Here is a 19,220-nt window from a genome sequence, read left to right on the forward strand (position 1 = left end):
AACAACAAAGGTATGACGAATGAATTGGCTATGATAGATTGGGAAGATTCATTAAAAGGCATGACGGTGGATAGGCAATGGCTAATATTTAAGGAACGAATACATGAATTGCAACAGTTATACATTCCTTTCTGGCATAAAAACACAAAAGGAAAAGTGGCCCACCCATGGCTAACAAAAGAAATTAAGGATAGTATTAGATCCAAAGAGGAGTTATACAAAGTTGCCAGAAAAAGTAGCAAGCCTGAGGATTGGGAGCAGTTTAGAATTCAGCAAAAAAGGACCAAGAGATTGATTAAGCAGAGAAAAATAGAGCATGAGAGTAAACTTGCAAGGAACATAAAAACCAACTGCAAAAGTTTCTACAACTGCTGCCATTTTCCAGAGGAACATTGGTTCCGCGCAGCGTTGTGTTTCAAGGCGACATCCTGATCATCGGTCGTGACACCATTAAACACCTGCACAACCTGGAAGAGGTTCTAAGTCGACTAGACAGAGTGGGACTCAGGCTGAAATGCTCCAAGTGCGTTTAAACACGACCTACACAGTACCCACCCAGGCATAGTCATGATGAAGGCTATCGCCAGGTCGCACTTTTGGTGGCCCGACATTGACTCGGATTTGGAGTCAGCGTACAGCAATGTAACACGTGTTCACAGTTGGGCAATGCACCAAGGGAGACTCCACTGAGTCTTTGGTCATGGCCCTCGAAACCGTGGTCCAGGATCATGACTATGCCTGGGTGGGTACTGTGTTGGTCGAGTTTAAACATTTCCCTGCCTTTTTTTCGCAAAACCACGCAATTACCCCATAAGAGACAATCCGACTGGATGGACATTTCCTCTTTACGTCGGTGAAACGGCTTAATTTCATCTTGCATTTCCCCGGGAAAAGCCGACCAGCTCCCATTAACGACGCAACCTTTTACTAGTGATACTAATGGATCTCGCTGGCCTCCTTTTAGGAAAGATGTTCTTAGTAGTAGTGGTAGTAGCAGACACTTACTCTAAATGCATTGAATGTGTAATCATGTCATCCTGCACGTCCACTGCCACCATTGAAAGCCTCCGGGCCATATTCGCCACCCATGGCTTGTCCGGCGTCTTTGTCAGTGACAATGGACCGTGTTTCACCAGCTCGGAATTCAACGAGTTTATGACTGCAATGGCATTAAGCATGTCCAGCCTGCTCCGTTTTAGTCCACATCCAACGGTCAAGCGGAACGGGCAGTCCAAACTATCAAACAGAGCCACGTGACAGACAGCTCCCTGCACACCCGTTTATCTCGGGTTCTGCTCAGCTACCGGACGCAACCCCACTCCCTTACCGGGGTTTCCCCGGCGGAATTGTTAATGAAGAGAGCACTCAAAATCAGGCTCTCCTTAGTCCACCTGGATCTTAATGATCATGTATAAATCTGGCATCACCGGCAAAACATGTACCACGATCGCGCAGCTGTATCGCGTAACATTGATGTAAACAACCCTGTGCTTGTCCTTAATTACGGTCATGGTCCCAAATGGATTGCTGGCACTGTCTTGACCAAGGAGGGGAATAGAGTGTTTATTGTCAAACTATGTAATGGACAAACGTGCAGAAAGCATTTGGATCAGACCAAACTGTGATTCACTGACAACCAGGAACAACTTGAAGAGGACATCACCATCATTGATCCACCAACACACACCAAACCAGCAATCGACTTCACCGTCAATCAAGAGGATGAACCCACCATGCCCAACAGTCTGGTCAGACCAGCCGCGCTGCAGTGCAGCAATGTCCCAACCAACTCACCCATGCCACCATTCGAACTCAGGCGTTCAACCAGGGAGCGAAGGGACCACCTCAACTTGTAATGAACTTGTATCAAAGACATTGGTGGGGAGTGATGTTATGTATGTAAACATTATAACTGTGTAGGATTTGCCACCAGAGGGCGCACTTGTTATATATTTAACCCCTTGTAACCTGCATGACACCTGACCACCAGAGGGCCCACCTGTTGGAGTCCCAAGGGATCCCAGCATCGCGAAAATGCAAAGAACAGTGGGTATCCTGGAGAAGTTCTCAGAAGGGGACGATTGGGAGGCCTTCGTGGAGAGACTCGACCAATACTTCGTGGCCAACGAGATGGAATGGGAAGCGAACACTACCAAACGAAGGGCGATCCTCCCGACTGTCTGTGGGGCAACAACTTATGGCCTCATGAAAAATCCCCTGGCTCTGGCAAAACCAACAGAGAAATCCTACGAAGAATTGTGTACGCTGGGCCGGGAGCACCTAAATCCTAAGGAAAGCGCGTTGATGGCGAGGTATCGGTTCCACACGTGTCAACGATCGGAGGGCCTGGAAGTGGCGAGCTATGTAGCCGAATGAAGGCGCCTCGCAGAAAATTGTGAGTTTGAGGGATTCCTGGAACAAATGCTCAGAGACTTTTTTCTACTGGGCATTGGACATGAGACAATCCTTCGCAAACTGTTGATTGTTGAAACTCCAAATCTAAGTAAAGCCATAACGATAGCCCAGGCATTTATGTCCACCAGCGACAACACCAAACAGATTTCGCAGAGTAAAGAAGTTTCGGCCAGTACTGTGCATAAAGTAACGTCAGTTTCGAGCAGAAATGTACATGGCAGAACGTACATGCCGGCTGCTGCTGCCCGACCTCAGTTGACCCAGAGTCCACCATCAATCGTTAATGCGAGGCAGTTAACACCTTGTTGGTGTTGTGGAGGTGATCATCGGCCCCATCAATGCCGCTTCAAGCACTATGCATGCAACGGTTGCAGAACAATTACAGGGATTAGTTCCTGTGAATATGCAGGCGAGCTGCCAACCCTGTAAACCACCATGTTGCAGAGGAAGATCGATCCACTGTGGACCAGGCTTAATTGGAGACTCGTACCGAGGAGACAGAAGTGTACGGGGTACACACATACACTACGAAATGCCCACCAATAATGTTGAAAGTTGAACTGAACGGTATTCCAGTATCTATGGAACTGGACATGGGTGCAAATCTGTCCACAATGAGTAAAAAGGCCTTTGGGAGGCTGTGGGGCAAAAAGGCACACAGGCCCAAGCTCAGCCCCATCCACATCAAACTGAGGACTTACACCAAGGAACCAATCCCTGTAATTGGCAGTGCAGAAGTCAAAGTCTCCTATGACAGAGCAGTACACGAACTCCCGCCGTGGATTGTGCCAGGGGATGGTCCATGTTGTTTGGCAGAAGCTGGCTGGGAAAAATCCGTTGCAACTGGGACGACATCCGAGCGCTTTCGTCCGTCAACGACGCCTCATGTGCCCAGGTTCTGAGTAAGTTCCCATCGTTGTTCGAGCCAGGCATTGGAAGCTTCTCGGGGGTGAAAGTGCAGATCCATTTGGTTCCCGGTATGCGACTCATCCATCACAAGGCACGGGCGGTCCCGTACATGATGCGTGAAAAAGTGAAAATTGAACTGTACAGGCTGTAGCGAGAAGGCATCATCGCGCCGGTGGGCTAGTCCGATTGTCCCGATAATTAAAGAGGACAACACGGTTAGAATTTGTTGGGACTATAAAGTAACGATTAACCGTTTTTCGCTGCAGGACCAGTACCCGCTACCCAAGGCAGACGACCTATTTGCGACCCTGGCTGGAGGGAAGACGTTCACCAAGCTGGACCTGACCTCAGCCTACATGACGCAGGAGCTGGAGGAGTCTTCGAAAGGCCTCACCTGCATCAACACGCACAAAGGTCTGTTCATCTATAACCGGTGCCAGTTCGGGATTCGGTCGGCTGCGGCTATCTTCCAGCGGAACATGGAAAGCCTGCTAAAGTCGGTTCCTTGCACCGTGGATTTCCAGGATGACATACTGGTTACAGGTCGGGACACCATTGAGCACTTGAAGAATCTGGAAGAGGTTCTTAGTTGGTTGGATCGCGTGGGGCTCAGGTTGAAATGCTCGAAGTGTGTTTTCCTGGGGTAGGACATCGAGTTTTTGGGAAGAAGAATTGCAGCAGACGGCATCAGACCCACTGACGCCAAGACGGAGGCCATCAAGAACGCGCCGAGACCACAGAACGCGACGGGGCTGCAGTCAGTCCTGGGACTCCTTAACTATTTTGGTAATTCCCTATGTGGGTTAAGCACCCTGCTACAACCGCTACATGCACCCTGCGCAAGGGAGACGACTGGGTATGGGGGAATTCACAAGAGGCAGCCTTTAAGAAAGCCAGAAATCTGTTGTGTTCAAAAAAACTGCTTGTCCTGTATAACCCTTGTAAATGATGAGTACTAGCTTGCGATGCCTCGTCATATGGGGTCAGGTGTGTGTTACAACAGGCTAACGTATCGGGGATTTTTTAACCTTATGCGCCCAGGAGTTTGTCCATGATTGAAAAAGAGGCTTTGGCGTGCATTTACGGGGTGAAGAAAATGCACAGTACTTATTTGGCCTCAAGTTTGAGCTTGAAACTGACCACAAGCCGCTCATATCGCTTTTCTCTGAAAGCAAAGGGATTAATACCAATGCCTCTGCCCACATCCAAAGATGGGCGCTCACGCTGTCGGCATACAACAATGTAATCCGCCACAGACTGGGCACAGAGAAATGCGCAGATGCTCTCAGTCAGCTGCCATTGCCCACCACTGAGGTGAAAATGGCACAGCCAGCAAACTTGCTCATGGTCATGGAGGAATTCGAGAACGAGAATTCCCCCGTTACGGCCCGCCAGATCAGGACCTGGACCAGCCAGGATCCTTTACTTGGTAAAAAACTGTGTCCTCCATAGGAGCTGGTCCGGTGTCCCAACGGAGATGCAGGAGGCGATTAAGCCATTCCACAGACGCAAAGACGAGTTGTCCCTGCAGGTGGACTGTCTATTGTGGGGCAATCGCATGGTCTTGCCCAAGAAAGGCAAAGATAGGTTCATGTGTGAACTGCACAGCGCCCACCTAGGCATTGTAATGATGAAAGCCATAGCCAGATCCCATGTGTGGTGGCCTGGCATCGACTCAGATTTAGAGTCATGCGAGCGCCAGTGCAACACTTGCTCTCAGCTGAGCAATGCACCCAGAGAGGCACCGCTAAGTTTGTGGTCGTGGCCCTCCAAACAGTGGACTATGCTGGCCCATTTCTAGGCAAAATATTTTTGGTTGTCGTGGACACTTACTCAAAATGGATTGAATGTGCAATAATGTCTGTAAGTATGTCCACGGCCAATGTTGTAAACCTACGAGTCATGTTTGACACGCACGTCTTACCTGATGTCCTAATCAGCAACAATGGGCCGTGCTTCACCAGTGCTGAATTCAAGGAATTCATAACCTGCAACGGGATCAAACACGTCACATCTGCCCTGTTCAAACCCGCATCCAACGGCCAGGCAGAATGGGCAGTTCAGACCATCAAGCAAAGCTTGAAACGAGTGTTGGAAGGTTCCCGGCTGTCCCGAGTGCTGCTCAGCTACCGCACCAGACCCCCAGCCGAGCTGCTCATGAAAAGGGTGCTATAAACAAGGCTCTCTCTTGTCCACCCTGATCTCCATGATCATGTGGAGGGCAAGTGGCATCAACAAAGTGTGTACCATGACCGCGCAAATTTGTCACGCGATATTGAGATCAATAATCCTGTGTTCGTGCTCAACTATGGACATAGTCCTAAATGGCTTGCTGGCATGGTCACAGCCAAAGAGGGGAGTAGGATGTTTCAGGTCAAATTGGCCAATGGACAGAAAACATTTGGACCAAATCAAATTGCAGTTCACCAACAGCTACGAACAACCCGAAGAAGACACCACCAACTTTGACCCTCCAACACACACACAAGTGGCAACTGACATCATGGTTGAGCACGAAGCTGAACTCATCATCCCCAGCAGCCTGGCAAGGCCGGCTGCCCAACAGCCCAGTGAAGAACTGACCAACTCACCCACACCTGCATTTGTACCGAGACAATCGACAAAGGAGCGAAAAGCCCCAGATTGTCTCACCTTGTAAATAAGTGTACTGTTGACTTCACAGGGGAGTGATGTTATGTATTTAACCTCTTGTAACCTGTATGACACCTGACCACCAGAGGTCCCACCTGTTGGAGTCCCAGGGGATCCCAGCATCCCTTGGGAGCACGGTTTATATGCAGGCCCCCAAGTGGTACCTGCAGTCTGGAGTCTTATTAAAGGAGCTAAGGTCACACTAGCTCATTGTACACAGTACTCAGTTTCATCATTTATGATGAGTGTACCAGCATCAAACGCCCAAGGCCCCACCCCACTCCTGGCCAAGAACTGGGAAACACTCATCAAGGACACCGAGGCAGTCAGGGCCTGCTGGAAGGAACACTTCAAAGATCTCCTCAACCGAGACTCTGCCTTTGACGTGAGTGTTCTCGACTCCATTCCGCAGCATGCTACCCGCCATCACCTCAGTGAGACCCCAACACTGCATGAGGTCGAAAAGGCCATAAGAAAGCTAAAAAAACAACAAGGCTACGGGAGCGGATGGAATCCCTGCTGAGGCACTGAAGTATGGCGGAGAGGCACTATTGGCGCGAATACATGACCTCATCTCTCTCATCTGGAGGGTGGAGAACATGCCGGGAGATCTTAGAGATGCAGTGATCGTGACCATCTTTAAAAAAGGGGACAAGTCCGACTGCGGCAACTACAGAGGAATCTCCCTGCTATCAACCACTGGGAAAGTCATTGCTAGAGTCCTCCTCAATCGTCTTCTCCCCGTGACCGAGGAGATCCTCCTGGAGTCGCAGTACGGATTTCTGGGGCACAACGGACATGATTTTTGCAGTGCGACAGCTGCAGAAAAAACGTAGGGAATAGCACCAGCCATTATACATGGCCTTCTTCGATCTTACAATGGCCTTTGACACTGTCAACCGTGAGGGTCTATGGAGCGTCCTCCTCCGTTTCGGATTCCCCCAAAGGTATGTCACCATACTCCGCCTGCTCCACGATGACATGCAAGCCGTGATCCTTAGCAACGGATCCATCACAGATCCAATTCATTTCCGGACCGGGGTCAAGCAGGGCTGCATCATGGCCCCAACCCTCTTCTCAATCTTCCTCACTGCCATGCTCCACCTCAAAATTGATAAGCTCCCCGCTGGAGTGGAGCTGAACTACAGAACCAGTGGGAAGCTGTTCAATATTCGCCGTCTTCAGGCCAGGTCGAAGACCACTCCAACCTCTGTCATCGAGCTACAGTACGCGGATGATGCTTGCATCTGTGCACACACAGAGACTGAAATCCAGGACATACTCGACGTATTCACCAAGGCGTATGAAAGCATGGGACTTACGCTAAACATTAGTAAGTCAAAGGTCCTATACCATCCTGTCCTCGCCGCACAGCACTGCCCCCCAAACATCAAGATCCACGGCATGGCCCTGAACAACGTGCACCACTTCCCCTATCTCGGGAGACTCCTATCAACAAAGACAGGCTTTGATGATGAGCTCCAACACTGCCTCCAGTGCGCCAGTGCAGCCTTCGGCCATCTGAGGAAAAGAGTGTTTGAAAATCAGTCCCTCAAGACTGTCACCAAGCTCATGGTCTACAGGGCCGTAGTAACATCCGCCCTCCTGTATGGCTCAGAGACGTGTACCATGTACAGTAGACACCTCAAGTCGCTGGAGAAATACTACCAGCGATGTCTCTGCAAGATCCTGCAAATCCCCTGGGAGGACAGATGCACAAACATTAGCGTCCTCGTCCAGGCCAACATCCCCAGCATTGAAGCACTGACCACACTTGATGAGCTCCGCTGGGCAGGCCACATAGTTCGCATGCCAGACACAAGACTGGCTTGCGACACAAAGCAAGCGCTCTACTCGGAACTCGTCCATGGCAAACGAGCCAAAGGTGGGCAGAGGAAACGTTACAAGGACACCCTCAAAGCCTCCCTGATAAAGTGCGACATGCCCACTGACACCTGGGAGTCCTTGGCCATAGACCGCACTAAATGGAGGAAGTGCATTCGGGAGGGTACTGAGCTCCTCGATTATCGTCGCCGAGAGCGTGCAGAAATCAAGCGCAGGCAGCGGAAGGAGCGTGCGGCAAACCAGGCTCCCTGCCCACCCTTTCCCTCAACGACTGTCTGTCCCACCTGTGACAGAGACTGTGGTTCTCGTATTGGACTGTACAGCCACCACAAACTCATGCTAAGAGTGGAAGCAAGTCTTCCTCGATTCCGAGGGACTGCCTATGATGATGATGGCCAGCACCTGTTGGAGGCCCAAGGGTCACCTACACGCCTCATGCAAGCGAGTGTAAAAGGTTGTGTGCTGTGCTGCTTTGGCACTATTAAAGAGACTAAGGTCACATCAGTTTAAGCTTACAGTACTCAGTCTTGTGGAGTAATTCTAAACATAACCAGTAGATTGATTCAGGAATAATGAGCAGGACCCGATAGTGGATGGAGAGCCAAATGAGGAAGTGGTCAGAGAAGCTTTATCTGCGATTGACACATGGGAGTTGCGAGGCCATGAGAGATGGCAAAATGGATTAAATTCTTGGTGTTATCACTGTTGTAATGTTGAAACATCTGTGAACTCTTGTGGAAGCAAATCATCCTCGCTCGAGGGACCGCCTATGAAGACACAGCAGCCAATTAGCACACAATGATTACATTTCAAGCAGGAACCCAACACACCTCCAACACACCCTGTTCTGCCTTTAACATCGGGGGGACGGGGATGTTGGATAGCCATTGAAACCTATAAAGGAGGCTGTGTGACACTTGGTGGGTGAAAAGAGACCAGAACGGCCGGATCCTTCAGGTAAGCGCCTTTACAGCAGTGCTTCTCAAACGGGGGTCCGCGGAGATGTTCAGTGGGTCCTGGAAACATTATCCAATTATTGGTTGGAAACAATCTCTGAAAAATTGGAGCAGTGAGGATCGGGGAGAAGCGGGAGCAGAGTGTTCACGTTCGGCGTCCTTCCAATCTCGGGTCCCAACCGGCGGGCGATGTGTGAGTGACGGTAAGAAACAGGATGGTTCCCCGGGTTACAGGGGTCGTGCTCTGTTACTGAGTGAACTCCGCTCCATTCAGGGCACGGCTCTGACCGCCCGACAGTGCAGCTCTGATATTTGATACAACACAGGGAGGGACTTTAAAGTGTAACAGTAACGGTGTGTAAGTCAGCAGAGAGCGGGACCGAGCTGTGCAGGGTGGGGATTGGAGCCGCCTGTCCGTTTCATGTTCACTCACCAGCCCGATTTTACCGCCTGTCATCCTGCTCCAGGCTCCACAATCGTTTACCCTCAGTGCCATAGTTTCGGATCAATTTATGGCCTCGAGTTGCCAACTGAGCCGTCAGTGGGAAGCACTTTGGGAGCAGCCAGTGAAAGTGCTGTGGGCTGGCTGCATGTCCCTGTGTTCCCACAATGTCGCTCACTGCACAACACAAACACACCGCCCAGAGTTTAGCTTTGTGCGATAAAGTGCAGTGGCTGATGGCGAATCGGCAGCCCGCTTTACATCTGTTCCGATTATCAATGAAAATCCCAATATTGTCCCAAAGAAAGCCGAACCGGGCGATCCCACATTCCCAGCAGGGACGGCACTGGAAGAGCGCCTGGAGATGGGAGCACCCTTCACGGGAACTCTCCAAACTTTGAACAGGGCTCCCGGCTGGGACTGTGTGTCACTCAACTTACCCCATCACATTCCCTGCTTGTGATCGGATGGCGCTGAGCTCTTTGAGTGCTTTCTCTGCTGCAATCCCTTTTGAAGAGTTCAGAAGTTAAAACTCAAGACACCGTCACAGGTTTTTCTTGATATATCCGTTTCCAGATCAACTGATCTGTCCTCAAATAGTGCATTTTCACCATCAATATATCCACTTAAAAAAATTCAAATGGTAAAAGTTTTGATAAATACAAAAGCAGATGCTGGAAATCTGACATAAAAAGGGAACATGCTGGAAATAACTCCGCAGGTCAGGCAGCATCTGCAGACAGAGTGAGCGTTTCAGGTCCATAACCTTTCATCAGAACTTTTGATCAACTTTAACTCACTTGTGTTGTTTTCTGGCTGAGGGCGGGGGACCTTATTGAGATGTATAAAATTATGAGGGGCCTAGGTAGAGTCGATAGGAAAGATCTATTTCCCTAAGCAAAGGGGTCAACAACCAGGGGGCATTAATTTTAAGGAATTGGTAGGAGGTTTCGAGGGGATTTGAGGGGAATGTTTTCACCCAGAGGGTGCTGGGGATCTGGAACTCACTGCCTGAAAGGGTGGTAGAGGCTGAAACCCTCACCACTTTTAAAAACTACTTGGATGTGCACTTGAAGTGCCGTAACCTACAGGACTATGGACCAAGAGCTGGATAGTGGGATTAGGCTGGATAGCTCTTTATCGGCCAGCGTCACCATGGGCCGAAATGGCCTCCTTCCGTGCTGTAAATTTCTATGATTCTTATTGGATGGTGGAGCAGATTCGAGGGGCTGCATGGCCTACTCCTGCTCCTAATTCTTATGTTCTTAATCCTATCTCTAACAATGCAAGTGTCAAGTGGTAAGTTTCTGAATTTGGTTCTTCAAAAATGTGGAAGAAGCTTGGCCCCTATTTTTCGGCACCCAGCAATTTTTCTGGCGTTGAAGGTCAGTTAAAAGTTTCCCCGGTGTTGGGGCGCTGGCACCGACTACCAGCGGCAGAATATTTGGCACCATACATTCTGGCACTGGTGTACATTAAAAAGCAGTTTAAGAGCCCTTTCTGGCCATAAGGCAACTTTCCCCAAAAACGTTTTTTTATTGAAACTGCGGAGTGACACATGCAACACTTACCTACACTTAACAAAATCAGCGCTGGCCCGCTCCTACCCCGGCCGAAGGGCCTCGCTGGCTATTTTCTGTCAACTTAATGCACTTTGTGCGACCAGATAAGGAATTATTTTCAATGTGTTTAGTCTTGAACATCAATGGGTTGGAAAATTGGATTTTGAAAATGGATTGACCTATTTCTGGTCAGGCATTCCATGTCCTAACTGTCCTCTGGGTTCTTTAGATGTCAGGTACTAGTTCTGTGACCAGTGGAGACATATTTTTTCCATTTAACTTATCAAAGCCCTTGTAATTTTGACTGTCTCTCCTACATCTCCTCTTAACCGTCCTTGTTCTAGTCAAAAGGCTGATGCCCATCTCCACATGGATGGTGAAGTTATCTGTGCTCAGGAAAATAGATCAATAAAATATTTAAACTTCAAAAAAACGTGTAAAAAAGGTTACCAAAAAAAAAGCATTGGAAGGAAAAAGTAAAGATAAATATAAACAAGAGAGAGAATGAGGAAGAAGAGAGCAGATAAAATCAGAGAATTATGAGCTAGCATTTGAGCTTTTCCAAAACTCTGCTGCCCATATCCGAACTCGCACCAAGTTCTATTCAGCCATTACTCCTGTGCTCACTGACCTACTTGGATCTCGATCCAGCAACGCTTCAATTTTAAAATTCTCATCCTTTTTGCAAATCTCTCCATGACCTCACCCCTCCCTATCACTGTAACCTTCTCCAGACCTACAACCCTCTGTGGTCTCTGTGCTCAAATTCTGGCCTATTGTGAATCCCTTATTTAATAAGAACATAAGAAATAGGAGCAGGAGTAGGCCATATGGCCCCTCGAGCCTGCTCCGCCATTCAATAAGATCATGGCTGATCCGATCATGGACTCAGCTCCACTTCCCTGCCAGCTCCCCAAAACCCCTTACCGTTTAAGAAACTGTCTATTTCTGTCTTAAATTTATTCAATGTCCCAGCTTCCACAGCTCTCTGAGGCAGTGAATTCCACAGATTTACAACCCTCAGAGTAGAAATTTCTCCTCATCTCAGTTTTAAATGGGCGGCCCCTTATTCTAATATTATGCCCTCTAGTTCTAGTCTCCCCCATCAGTGGAAACATCCTCTCTGCATCCACCTTGTCAAGCCCCCTCATAATCTTATGCGTTTCGATAAGATCACCTCTCATTCTTCTGAATTCCAATGAGTAGAGGCCCAAGCTACTCAACCTTTCCGCATAAGTCAACCCCCTCATCTCCGGAATCAATCTAGTGAACCTTCTCTGAACTGCCTCCAAAGCAAGTATATCGTTTAATCTGAAAGAAATTGCAGCTCATCCAGGATTGGATGTTGGACAAACAGCCTGCCAGCACAGAGACAGTGGAGAGAGGTGTTGGAGAGGTAGAGGTGGGTTTCATCAGTATACATGTGAAAGCTGACCCCGTGTTTGTGGATGATGTCACCAAGGGGAAGCAGGTAGATGAAGAGGGGGAAGCCATGGATGGATCCTTGGAGTTGAAGATGTAGGTATTGGAAGAGAAGCCGTTGCTGGAGATGCTCTAGCTACGATTGGATAGCTAAGAGTGGAATCAAGCGAGGACAGTCCAACTGAGATGGATATCAGAGGAGAGGCATTGGAGGAAAACTGTGTGGTCTACAAGGTCAAAGGTTGAGAAAGGGTAATACACAGTGACATTCACCGAAAATATAGTTTGTGATTTTAGTTCGTGTTGTTTCGGTGCTGTGGGGTAAAGACCTAATTGAAATGGTGAGTGGCAGAATTTGTGAGGCAACGGCACATTCATGGACTTTGGAGATGAAAGGGAGGTTGGAGATGAGATGGTCATTTGCAAGGAGAAGGTTTTGAGGGTGGCATTTATGAGGAGGGGGTGATGATGACAGTTTTGAAAGGGAAGTGGATCATTAAATATGTCAGTTAGCATGAAGACCAGGAAGGCTAGTTGGGTGGTTAGGAGTTAAGTGGGAATGGCATAGAGTGAGCGGGAGGTGGGCCTCATAGAGGAGTGAGCATGGAGGGGACATGAGGAACGATATAGGAAACTAGCGAGACACAAAGCTGAACGTTGAGGGATAAGGGGGGCGGAGGGGTTTTCGGAGAAGTTTGTGTTGGTGGCCTCGGGGAAGAAGGAAAACAGAGGCGACTGAACAGTTGGTCTCTATCTCAGTGGCAAAGAAATCCATTTGTTCCTTATATTTGTTGGAGGTGAAAAAAAGACTTGCGATTAAGAAGAGATTATAGTCATTCAACACTTAAAAAAAATTAAGTCTAAAAAGTTGTTAGAAAATAAATTCTACACAATATATTTAAAGCTCAAAGGGCCCAAAATTGGTCGACATACTCCCCCTATTGCCCAAAAATGCGAATATTCATCATAACACGATGTTAAGTGGGCGGGAATGGGTGGCGTGCACAGAGCCTCCATTTTGGAAATCGGGAACTGTGAGCTAAAGCAGCACCTCTGTATTTCTGAGGTGAACAGTAACTTTACTGTGCAACCTAGAGTGGAAAAGGTATTTTTATTGTTACTGAGTAACTTATTAAGGTAGAAGGCATTGTAGTTATATTTTTAACATCAAAAAATATTGTGAAGATTTTAAAAGAATGGGATCTGTACTATCTCAGCCTGTATTGCTGACAACTTGCCTGAAGAAGGAACCAGATGTGAGAAGGTTTATTGAGCAGAGTTATGGGGCCCAAGTTTCTCCCCTCTGGAAAAACAGCGCACCTCCATAAGGTGTGCCGATTTTACAGAATAAAAAGGGCGTCGGAAACTTACCTTGTGATTCTCCAGTCTCCTCAGGACGTCTTCGTGCTTGGCGTGGTGCAGCACAAGGGGTCGGGGGCGGAGCCAGGTCCCGGCGCTGAAAACAGTGCTGGGACCTTTGCACATGCACGCTAGAGTGTGCACGCATGTGCAGTAGCTCCTCACTCCCGAGGCTGCGTGGGAGGGGCCCGAAGCACGCCGGCCCTAGCACTGGCCGAATGGGCTCCCCGGGCGAAGATTGGGACTCGGGCCTCCCTCCTCCCATTCAGCTCCTCCCCCCCACTCCCGTTCAACCTCTCCCCGACAACCCACCCACTCTGTTCAGCCTCCCCCTCTTCCTGTTGTCATCGTCGGCTGCCCGGCCTGTTCAGCCTCTCCCCCCTTCCCTCCCATTCAGCCTCCCCCCTCCCCCCCGTTCAGCCTCCCCCCCCATCCCTCTCGTTCAACCTCCCCCCCCACCCCCGTCCCTCCCGTTCAGCATCCCCCTCCCTCCCGTTCAGCCTCTCTCCCCCTCCCTCCCCCCTCTTCTTCCCTTCCCCACCCCCCCCGTCGACATTGTCGGTGAGGCCTGCCCTACTGGCATCCCGCTGGGGGCGGGCCCCACCCAAAGTGTCGGCGCAAGCGGCCCGGCTACTTCTTTGTCGTCTTCGGCGGGGCCCATTCCGCCTTTCCGCCCCCCCACCCCCCGTTCAGCCTCCCCCTCCTGATCAGCCCTTCCCCCTCTTCTCTGCTCTCCTCCCCCTTCCTCTCCCACCCGCCCCTCCACTCTCCCCCCTCCATCCCCTCCCCTCACACATCCTCCTCTCCTCCTCCCTCCTCCTCTCTCCCTCCCTTACCCCTCCTCCTCTCCCTCCCTTACCCCTCCTCCTCTCCCTCCCTCTCCCCTCCTCCTCTCCCTCCCCTCCTCCTCTCCCCTCCCTCTCCCCTCCTCCTCTCGCTCCCTTACCCCTCCTCCTCTCCCTTACCCCTCCTCCTCTCCCTCCCTCTCCCCTCCTCCTCTCCCTCCCCTCCTCCTCTCCCCTCCCTCTCCCCTCCTCCTCTCGCTCCCTTACCCCTCCTCCTCTCCCTTACCCCTCCTCCTCTCGCTCCCTTACCCCTCCTCCTCTCCCTCCTTCACCCCTCCTCCTCTCCCTCCCTCTCCTCCTCTCCCTCCCTTACCCCTCCTCCTCCTCCTCTCCCTCCCTCTCACCTCCTCCCCCCCCCACACTCCCCCCGCCTCTCCCTTCTCCCTCCCCCCTCTCCCCCCCTCCTCCACCCACCCCTCGATGTCAGAAACACAGAGAGACACTCACAGAGACCGAGAGAGAGAGACACTGACAGAGACACTGACAGAGACAGAGAGAGAGAGAGGGAGAGACAGAGACACTGGGGCGGGGCCATCGCAGCACGCTGTTGAAGGGCTCCCGGTGCTGCAGCAGGTGAGTAGAAACGTAACTTTTTATTTACTGAAAAAAAAATGTAAACATTTTTTTTGATTGATTTATTGGTTGATTTATTGATTTAATATTGATGATGGCTCTTTATTTGTAAACTTCCCTCCCCCCCCACCCCCCACCCCCATCTCTCGTTCCCTATGCCTGATTTATAAGTGTAAGCAAGGTTTTTCTGAGTGTACAAAAATCTACACTTACTCCATTCTAAGTTAGTTTGAAGTAAGTTTTCGCTGCCTAAACTTGCAAAACAGGCAGAGGTGGCTGGACACACCCCCTTTTGAAAAAGAAAATCTGTTCTAAAATGAAACTATTCTAACTCACTAGAACTGGAGCAAACTAAATGCTGAGAATTGCAATTTCTAAGATGCTCCATTCTAAACTAGTTGCTCTAAAAAAATAGGAGCAACTCAGAATCGGGCATGTACTATCTCAGCCTGTATTGCTGACAACCTGCCAAATGAAGGAACCAGATGTGAGAAGGTTTATTGAGCAGAGTTATAGACCCGGATGACTGTTAGCCCAAATGTTTGACACTGTACAAGAGTGCTTAAATTCAACTCAAACGTTTATGTAAAAATCTCAAAAATATACAAGAATTTTAAAACTTTGTAAAACTTATAACTATAAAGCAACTGTAACAACTTTAATAACAACTTTAACAAAACTTTTACAACTTTAATAACAACTTTTACAAATCAAACTTCAATTATTCAATGAACAAGTACAACAAAAAGACCCTTTACTGTCTTCGGCCCCATCCTCGACCGCGTGCTACACCACCCTTGGGACTATTCCCCCTTCCTTATTCCCACTCTTCCCTTTCCCAATGCACCTGAGCCTGGACCTCCCCGAGCTGGTACCAAGCTGGCGTGCAGCACCACACCCCGAGTGGGGGGTCAGATATTGCAGGCACAATGAATGGGGCCTCAGGAGAAGCTCGTGATGTGGAAGGCGCGGCTTCAGGGCTGGAAGATGACATCAGCTCTCCCGCCTCAGGTGCTGCCGACCTGACTACTATGGAATGGGGGGATTCCACACCATGTTCTGATCCCGTCGATTGCCGCCATGGCTTCGACAGCGTCGGCAGTCTGCTCCATCGCGATGATCATACGCGACATATCCTCCGACTGCTGCTCTGATAGAGCCGTGATCTTTGCAGCTATCGTAGTCATAGCCTTGAGCAGCTCTTGACCTATGTCGATGCTGGTCTGCACCATGTCCTGGTACATGCCTACAGCTACCGACCTTTCCTGCACCAACCTTCGTCGCTGCGGCAAAGGCGCTGCAACACTGGGGGTGCCTTGCTGCGCACGGCTTGGTCCCACAGAATCAGAGGAGCCATGTGGGAATCCCCTGAATACAGACTCCGTGGTGAAGGATGTTACAGCTGTCCCACATAGAGCTGGTGTATCCTCCTCCATCTCCACCCCGACCTCCACTGGCTGCAAGATCAGCGGCTCTTCCTCTTCCTGTTCCTCTTCGTCTTCCTCATCTCTGCAAGTGGTGAAGTCGGGAGAGGGCTGGGTGTTGCCAGAGGTGGAAGCAGTGGGTCTGTTGTCTGTGTCGCTGTGGTCTGAATCATCCGAGTTTGGAAGTACAAAACAACATTTAAAAAAGCTTGGCACCAGGGGAGGGGTCAGGGTTACATGAGTACATAGTACAGTGGCTTATCACAATCTTACTTAAAAATCCACCACTGCTGCACTACTACATTATATATCGCAGACAGACAGATAATACATATATGCATTGCGTTTATGTTCCCAACATTGCATACATCACATGAGGCCAACATTACAGTGCAATAAACTTATATTACATTACATCAGGCCAACATTACAGTGCAATAAACTTATATTACATTACATCAGGCCAACATTACATGACATGAGAGGACCGCAACACAGACTGCATTTTATTCAACTTACCATCTTGTGTGAGTGGGTCAGCTCCAATGCCGGTGGTGGCACGGTTGCTATCTCCAACCAGGGACAGGGCACGGATCTCGATGTCAGTCAGAGGCTCCTGGGTTGTGGGTCCTCCCCTCCATGCGACACTGATCGGCTGCTATTGCAGATGTCTTCTTCTGCAGAAAGTAAAGTAAATCAATATATAAATCTTCAATCCATTTAACATTGCATACACACAGGGTCACACACACACACACACACACACACACGCACACACACACAGGGTCACACACACACACACACAGGGTTACACACACACACACACAAAGTCATACACACACAAACAGGGTCACACACACACATACACACAAAAAACACTGCGTTGATCCTCTTGTCATTGCCTGAAAGCACAAATACATCGCCATAACCTTAAGATAAATAACATCATCCATGCGACACGTAACCTACATTTACACGGTACATGGCACATGGGGGGTGCATAAATAAAATCATTACTTACTCTTGCTGCCCTCACCAGGTCATACCACCTCTTAGGGCACCTTTCCCCGGTGCGTACCATGGTACTTGTGGAGGACACAGCCTCCCGATCCCGTCCCATATCCTGTTGTACTCCTTTGGAGGAGAGAGGGGGCTTTCCACGACGACCCTTCATTAGCTCAGAGTACCTCTCTGTTATATGCACGACAAGGGCAGGTAATTCCATCCGTCGTAGGCAGACGCCCTCAACCTCCTTTTCGATGTTCCTGCGCTTTGTTTTTTTTTAACATTTCCATATTTCTATTATGATTTTTGCTTTGTAAAATATGTCTTCTTATTCTTCAAACTGTAGAATTATTAGTTGTTAGGAATATTTTTTAACTCTGCAATGTGTTTTTAAAGTAACTGCCTGTCGACTTGCTTGCTGCTCCTTCTCACTCTCTCTCCCTCCTCTTCGAGTCACTGCGCATGTGCAGGTGACCCCTGACCCCCGAAATTGCGGTTAAAACACTTCTGTAAAAGAACGGGGGAAAAAATAGCACATGTGCAGGTCAGTGTCGCACCGTCCATCGAAGAGAAAGTCGACCTGGATCGATTACGAGGTTACATACCGCCCACTGCAGTCCACTGGCATACCGCCGACATAATGGCAAACTTTTTTAACCAATGTTATCCTTTTCGGTCTCGGCGGTATGCCGGCGGTTTGAAACGATGCAGCACCGCGTCGAGAAATGGGTGGTTCTTATGCATCGACCAATTTCGGGCCCCTCGCCTTTTCAGGCCTTTATACAACCTGTCTCTGTTAAAAGCAAAAGTGTGTGTGTTTGAGGCATGTCGGTTTCCTGTTTATATTTCTAGTACACGTGTTCTACTTGGCTGCTGTGTTTTCTTACATTACAACAGTGTTTCATTGGTCCTAAAGCGCTTTACAGCCAATGTTTCCCAGAAGCTGGGCAGCTATGCAATGCTCCAGGGATCCCACATAGATCCCTTTCAGAACATCAGGGCATCCAGACAATGTTCCCTCTCTTTTTTTTGGTGGCGCACGGCCCCTTTAAGCGGCTGCCGGGTCATTCAAAATATCGCACATGCTCAGCTCTTACATTGAAGAGCCGGTTACACGGGATCCCGGGAGCACCGAAACTTACTGTACCGACACTCCCCCAGTGACCTCCCTCCCACTGACCAACCGACCCCCCCCTCCCTATACCGACCCCCATCACCCATCCCCCCCTCACCGATCTCCCACTGACCCCCCCATCACCGATCTCCCACTGACCCCCTCATCACCGATTTCCCCCCTCACAGATCCCCCATCACCGATCACCCACCCTCCCTCAAACGCAGCCTCACCGATCTCCCCCCACCCCCCCACCATGACCCCCCCCATCACCGATCTCCCCCTGTACCAACCCCCATCACCGATCTCCCCCCTCAAATGGCAGATTCACCGATCACCCCTGCCACCCACCCCCATCACCTATCTCCCCCCCCACGACCCACCCCATCACCAGTCTCCCCCTCCCCACCGACCCCTGATCTCCCCCTCACCGACACCCCTCCGTACCAACCCCCTCATTTACCGATCTCCCCCCCCAATCTCCCCCCCTCCCCACAAATGCCCCATCACTGATTTCACCCCCGCATCAACCCCCATCACCAATCCCCACCCCCCCATTACAACACCCTTCATGTACCCCAACCTCCCCAACCCTGCTCCCCACCCCCATTGAACCAACAGCTCCTGGGCTGAGGCCTTTTCCCGACAGGCAGCCAAGCCGTTAAATCTGAGGGGCTTTCGGACGGGGAAATCGCAG

At 49.8% G+C, this 19,220-nt stretch overlaps 1 protein-coding gene across 1 annotated transcript in view; it reads left to right on the forward strand.

Annotated features, from left to right (window-relative positions):
- Positions 1-8,601: 8,601 nt before the first annotated feature.
- The window catches only part of LOC139233962 (gasdermin-A3-like), a 49,166-nt gene continuing 38,547 nt past the window's right edge, over positions 8,602-19,220 (forward strand). The window contains exon 1 of the mRNA XM_070864666.1: positions 8,602-8,778. The gene's annotated coding sequence lies outside the window, so the exon portion shown is untranslated. The remainder of the gene's footprint in view (positions 8,779-19,220) is intronic.

Source organism: Pristiophorus japonicus, chromosome 21 (genome assembly GCF_044704955.1).
Source record: "Pristiophorus japonicus isolate sPriJap1 chromosome 21, sPriJap1.hap1, whole genome shotgun sequence".
In the NCBI taxonomy this organism is placed as follows: Eukaryota; Metazoa; Chordata; class Chondrichthyes; family Pristiophoridae; genus Pristiophorus; species Pristiophorus japonicus.